This window comes from Orycteropus afer, unplaced genomic scaffold (assembly GCF_000298275.1).
Source record: "Orycteropus afer afer isolate SDZICR_OR568_19922 unplaced genomic scaffold, OryAfe1.0 scaffold00190, whole genome shotgun sequence".
NCBI lineage: Eukaryota > Metazoa > Chordata > Mammalia > Tubulidentata > Orycteropodidae > Orycteropus > Orycteropus afer.
In genome coordinates this window covers 1170421-1177837 of record NW_006921777.1, presented here as the reverse complement: position 1 = coordinate 1177837, position 7417 = coordinate 1170421, and the positions used below count along the sequence as shown (strand labels likewise).

The following is a 7417-nucleotide window of genomic DNA, read 5'->3' as shown; positions in this document are numbered from 1 at the left end:
CTATCAAAGATCTCCGACATAGATCCCCTTTCAAGTGGATGACAGTGGTAGCCGGGCACCATCTAGTTCTTCTGGTCTCATAGTTGTATAAGCTGCAGATTGGATGGTGTACCACTCGCTAGGACTAATCGTTTCCATGAATTTTGGTTCTCTTCATTCTTCTTTGCTTTGCATGAGGAGAAACCCATCGTTGCATCTAGATGGCAGCTTGCTAGCTTTTAAGATCCCAGTCGCTACTTGCCAAAATAGGAGGTGGAAAAATGTTTTGTATAGTATGTTATGCCAATTGAGCTTGACGTCCCCTGAGACTATAGTCCCAAACCCGCAGGTTCAACTACTCAGTCCCTCTGGGTAGCAGGCTGTGACCAAGCAGTGATCACAACCTTGCTCCTTGTCAGCTCTACTATACACCTGGGAATTCTGATCATTCACATAAATTATAGGACCATTGTCTGCCAACCCTATATATGTTCTTGGTTTCCCTCCCCATTTCATAGACACACCTAATCGTTTAGCCTGTCCACCCATCTATCCACCCATATACTCCTGTTAGCTGTCACTGACAACGCAATACTGTATGTACAAAAGGGTTCATATTTGTTGTCTGTACCTCCCATGTACCTCTCTATGTCTTTCTCATCCTCAATGCTGCCATATTGGTCATTCACATTTGGTACATTGCCCTTCTCTTCACCCAAATCACTACCGTTCTCTATCTATCTAACAGCGTTCCCTCCCCTCCCTACCCACCCCTGGTAACCAACAAAGAAAATTTCCTTCTATAGATAAACCTTTCCCTAACTTTTATAATAATGGACTAATACAGTATTTGTCCTTTTGTGATTGACTTATTTCACTCAGCATAATGTCCTCCAAGTTCATCCACATTATGCGGTGTTTTGAAGATTCTACATTATTCTTTAGCATTGCATAGTATTCCATTGTGTGTGTATATACCATAGTCTGGTTATCCATTCTTTAGTTGATGGACACCTAGATTGTTTCCATCTTTTGGCTATTGTAAATAGTGCTACGATGAACATGGGTGTGCATATATCTGTTCTTGTCATGGCTCTCACTTCTTTAGAGTATATACCTAGTACCAGAATGGCTGGGCCAAATGGTATTTCTAATTCCAACTTTTGAAGGAATTGCCATACTGCTTTCCACAATGGTTGTACCATTTTACAGTCCCACCAGCAGTGTATGAGAGTCCAAATCTCTCCACAACCTTGCCAGCATTTGTTATTTTCTGTCTTGTTGAACTTTGCTACTAGTGCTGGAGCAAGATGGTATCTCATTGTTGTTTTGATTTGCATCTCCCTAATAGCTAATAATTGTGAGCATTTCTTCATATGTTTGTTGGCCACTTGAATATCCTCCTTGGTGAAGTGTCTATTCATGTCTTCTGCCCATTTTTTAATTGTATTTGTTTGTCTTTTTGCTATTGAGGTGTTGGAGTTTTCTATAAATTCTAGAGATAAGTCCCTTGTCAGATAGGTTATTACCAAATATTTTTTCCCAATCTGTAAGTTCTCTTTTGACTCTTTTGGAGAAGTCTTTGGAAGCACATGAAAATTAAATTTTTAGAAGGTCCCAATCATCTGGTTTCTCTTCTGCTGTTTGTGCATTTTGAGTTACGCTTGATAGTCTAGTTATGCCATATTGTTAAAAAAATTTCAAACAATTCTTAGCTAATATAAAAATAAGAAAAATATTTTAACAAAAGAATAAATCATGATCATGAACCCAAAATGACTGGTTTGCAACCCTCCCCACTTCTTACCTCTCCACTTCACTGTACATCCACCTTAAGATAAGTACCTCAGAAAATTTTTAGATTGCATAGGTAGAAGACATGACTCTGCTACAGAAAATCACACTTATTTCATTTTCTGAGGGATCTTATTTAGAATTCCATAAAAGAAAGAATAGCATACAAATATGGGAAAGAAAGTCAAGGACAATTTGTTGTTTGCAAAAGGCAAATATACATTTGATTTGACAGTACTCTTTATCTCCCCAAACTATCTCAAGGAACAAAGTTTGAGGAGGAGAGTTATTTTTTAAGAATTTCATAATTAGCTATGTCCTGAGTTTTTGAATCCTAATTTAAAAAGTGTCACTCTCACAGAGGAAATAAAAACAAACAGTGAAATTCTTGATTGGAAAAACTGCATATGTGAGTATTATTATAATGCAAATAACCAGTAACTAAACTTTGCAATTAAGTTGATCTGTTGATGGCCTTTGCCATCAAAAATGTTTACCAAGCTCCACTAGGATTATGCAGATTAAAGGATGACCAACCAATACTACAATTAGTATGCATACACTGAGAATGAGAATACAAAAGAAAAATAATTCCTAAGAATTTATGGGCAATAGCTACATCAAAAACAAGAGTTACTAATAGTGAGTAGTAGGTTACTTCTTAAAATCTGCTAATAATGATTCTTGATGTCCCTTTTCTCCATTTTTGACTCTTGCTTGAATTATGGAGAAGTCAGAGACTCTTTTGCTTACCTCTTACTACCAAATGGCTTCCAGAAAGTGATTTATCTGTAAAATCAATGAAACAAGATCCAACCAAGAGAATGTTGTTAAGTTTTGATGCATTAACTATGTAAAGAATCTCTCACAGTTCCTGACATTGTTCAATAATTCCTGATTCCTTCTTCCAAGTAGGGCCTTCTAAAAGTTACTCTGTTTGATGTGTCTCAGTGATATCTCTTAGTATTATGATTACTTAATATGTCAAAGGGTCAATTTACTTATCAATAAAATGAATGTGTACTATGTTAGGAATAAATGAGCTGCCATGAATAAAGCATTTAATACCATGCCAGGAACATGGTACATACTTGGCGAATGTTAAAATTAATAATATAATAAGAAGGTAGAAGAAGAGGGGATCTCCATTGCTTCTACCCTATTTTACAGATTTTCAAAGGTGCTTTTGCAAAATAAACACTAGGCTATATCCCACCACCATCGAGTCGATTCTGACTCATGGCAGCTGCACAGGACAAGTAGAACTGCCCCATAGGCTTTCCAATACTGTATATCTTTAAGGTAGCAGACTGCCTCATCTTTCAATCACAGAGCAGCTAGTGGGTTTGAACCACCAGCATTTTGATTAACAGCTCAATGCTTTACCCACAGTGCCACCAGAGCTCCTTCTAGGTGATACAAAATAATTTCTATTTAAAAATTATTTAAATTATTTAATATAATAAAGTAATAAAATAATTAAACAACAGGACACATTAATACATTGGAAATGAGTCTGATGTATATTGTTTATACGTATATTCTTATAATAACCGCGTGATTATAAAAACCATTCTAAAGTTGCTTTGTTTCCTTCATAGCCCCAACATTCTGGGCCCTGCATGAACATAGACCCTCAAAGTCCCTGAGAAAGGGAAGGATATATTGGAAAAATTGACAAAAATAAAATTTCCTAACCATAAGAGTTAAGATCATTGTGTTATTTTACACCTGCCTGTTGAAATCCTACTGAACATTCAAAACCTGTATGTTTTAAATAGTGTCATTTCTGTGTAGGCATTCTTGTTTGTCTGTAGCACTTTTGATTGTATCTGTTTTTAATGTTAATCCTAGTCATTCTTAACTTATGAGTGTGTTCATGTGTGTATCTGTTTTTCTATTAGTGTAGTCTTGTAACAACTGGCTCAGACCTAGTAGTCAGTCTGATAAAGACTTGCTAAGCCTCATGACTTCCTGTCTGTGTGACACCAGGCAAGTGTTTAGCCTGTGAGCCTCACTTTCCTGTCAACAGGCACAAAGGAATACTACTCTCTTCATAAGCTTGTTGTCGTGGTTAAATGAGATGATGTTTATTAGATATTCATTAGAGAACTTAGACAATAGTAAACATTCATTATATATCAATTCTTAAAATTATAACTACTTAAGTCAGAATTTGTGACATACTCTCCTGTTAGGCTAGCATTCAGCAAAATACTTTGAAAATAAACAATTATTTATTGAATGAAGTTATTAATAAGAAAATTATTTTATTTTGAGACATAAGATGTCTTTGAAATAAAAAAGGAAAAAATACAAAAAAACTTTTTCATAAAACTAATTTATGACACAGGATTATAAGATTAAGTAACCAATTTATTAAATATAAACAGTCAAAATTCTTCAGCTATAATATTCATTCTGTTAAATGTTTAATGTAAAATAATGTTTGTTTTTAGCGATCACTGAAGAGTTGACATTTGTGTGCCTCCCCTATAATAAATAGACTAAAATATCACATTTGGTTGCTTGAACTATGGCATTTTCCTTAGAAAAATAACATATGTTATCATAGAAACATTTTCATTTCTCTATGATTAAGATTTCTATTTAAATATTTTTGACGGTTTTACTTCTATAAATGTACTTCCTTGGTGGTTGTTGTTGATCTTTATTTTTGGCTAAATCCAAATATTTCAATAAGAGAAAATAATTGAAGGCACAGGACAAAATAATGACGATAGTAATAGGTATAAAGTATCTAATGAGAAGTAACTATCAATCCTGACTCGTATTGACCCTTCCTTGGGTTTCCACAGCAGTATCTGTATGGAAGTAGATTGCACAGTCTTCCTTCCAAGGGAGTGGCTGGTAGGTTTGAACTGCCAGCCTTCTGGTTAGCAGTCAAACTTAGGCACTATACCAGCAGAGCGCCCTACACTTTATTTAGGATAATAAAAAATACAATATTGGGCCCTGTCCCTCCTGGAAAAGGGCAAGAAAGGGTGTGTTTCAGGGTCTGCACTCTGGAGTGAAGTATCACGGCCAGAATGGTAACTTCACACATGTCCTCAAGACCATGAACAAGATACCGCAGATCCACAAGGATGATATAACTGCCCTGCACTGTAAAGTGGCATACTGTATACAGAATGGAAATTTCAAGGAATCCTTGAAGTTCATCAGTACTCACACCAAAGTGTTAGCCAGTAGCTCTCTTTCCTTTGAGAAGGCATATTACAAGTATAGGCTGAACAGAACTGAGAATGCCTTGAAGATGAAAGAAAGTGCCAACCAGCAGACAGACAAACTAAAGTTTTATGGACAAGTGTTACACTGATGGGAACACTATGATAAATGCTTAGGTGTACAGAGATCTTGCCCCAAACTCCTAAGTTATGAGGAAGAAAGAAAAACATTTCAGCAGTTGTAGCTCAAAGCAATTGGGAAAAAATAGTTCCAGAGAACTTGTGCTCTTGGTAGGCACACAAAATATACTATAATGCTACATGTTCACTGATAGGACAAGGCCAGCTGAACTGTGTAATGAAAATCCAACAGAAAGCTGAAGATCTTTGCTGTCATTCATTATCAGAAGACTCTTATGAGACTGGGGAAGACCCACAACAGAACTGGCCATTATTTATGGTCACATGACCTATATTCTTCAACTTCAGGGTCATACAGAGGAGGCTTTGCAACTCTGGAATCAGAAAGTAAAACTAAGGCTTATAGATGTGAGATTTCTAGCTATAATTGCAAATTACTTCATGACTATTACTAAGGACCAAAATGTCTTTGATTCCAAGAAGAAGTGAAATTAACCAATGAAGAGGGAATAAAGTTTAAGCTTTCCAAGATAAAACTATATAGAATTTAACAAAGCTTTGCTTGCTATGTATGCAAAGCAGGCAGAACAATTTCACAAAATATCATGCAGTGTACAGTACCAAAGCCCTATGCATCTCTTGCCCATGTAGTCCAGGATGCCTAGCTCCACTGTGAAAAGGAGCACAGAAAGGCCATAGAGCTGTTTCAAAAATGTTCAGGTCAGCATCCAGAAAATGCAGCTGAAATTAAATAAATGAAGATTTCCCAAGGTTGTATTTCCAAAGCATATCTAATACCGAGAAGCACAGAGGAGTGAAGTCATAACCCAGGCATGCTGTCTACGTAGTGGCCATGAACAGCCATGAGGAAGATGATGGTGGGACCGTAGAGCTCTTTACACAAGCTATCCAGTGGAATCAAAATCCTCATCCCAAATCTTGTGCTCATTTGTCCTTGGTAGAATTTTCAAACTACAAACTCAAATATAGGTGGAAGCAAGAGGCAATTAGTGACCTAGGACAGCTATGGAAACAAAATCTAAAAGAAACTCTGGCACACGTCATCTTTGCTTACTCACTTGGAGATCCTGAGAAAGCTGAAGTTCTTAATAAACACTTGACCTCACTGGATAGTATGGCTCTAAAAATAGATGTGGAAATGCTTGAAAATTCTGCTGGTATAACATACATTCAGAAAGATGGAAAAGTTGCTGGATATAATCAGCCTAAGGAGCAAGGTCAAGGGGATGTGAAAAAGAAGTGAAAACTCTCTAAGAATTAGGACCCAGAAGTTACTCCAGATTGAGAAAAATGGCTACCAATGCATTTGTATGTGTGTGTGTGTGATCCTTTGCACATCCATATCATCTTCAGAATATGGTGACATTATACTGATTCAGTACTATTACAGAACTCAAGGACATTAGTATTGGAAGAAATTGATTATCTGAGGTCAGACTGATTTGGACAGTCTCAATCGGAAATATTTACAGCCCCTATCAAGAGCCTAACTGAGAGGAAATCAATACCAGAGTTCAATGCAGGGCAGTATTAAGACCTAACAGGAGTGTTTGGTCCAATTAATAGATACTCAAATGACCCCTTTTTTCTTACTATGGTTATGACCATTCATGAACTTTCTCAAAGTAGTGAGATGTTTTATAGTTGTCTTATAGTGTGAATGTTCTTGTCTGTCCTTGCCTACAAGCCACTTTCTCAGTGAACTGCTGCAAGACAGAAACATTGGAATGCTTACCCTTTGTTCATTTCATGGTGGTGGTGTAGCAGCTAAGTGGCTAAGTCTTTTGTATGCTAACCAGAAGTTTAGCAGTTCAAGCCCGACATCTGCTACACAAATGAGGCAATCTTCTTCTGTAAAGATTTCCAGCCTTGGAAACCCAATGAGGGTCACTATGAGTTGGAATAGACTCAAAGGCAGAGATTTTTTTTTGGTAAGGTATCATTTAATATAGATTTATGATTATTCCTTCCGGTCATATTACTCTGTCCTTTTTAATAAAGTGCTGCTGTGTTTTACTGTGAACATATTTAGTGAAATTTCTTCAGAGTTTTTAGAAGGGCATTCTTTTACCTCAGGAGAGAAGGGTTAAGCCATGTGGTACTGCCTTTCTGTTTAGCATAATCAGAATTTGTGGTGGCGTCTAAAGAAGAAATCCTTTGGAAATATGAATGATTTATTATAGTATAATACATTTTGAGTTCTACAGAAAACAAGCTTTTTGAAAAAGGAATAATTATTATTAAATTTTTATATAGGATTCATTAAATGTCTGTGGTGAAGGATAATCATTTTC

The 7417-nt window shown here is 36.3% G+C and overlaps 1 pseudogene; it reads left to right on the top strand.

Annotated features, from left to right (window-relative positions):
* Positions 1-6366, top strand: part of LOC103202650 — a 37187-nt pseudogene extending 30821 nt beyond the window's left edge.
* Positions 6367-7417: the final 1051 nt, after the last annotated feature.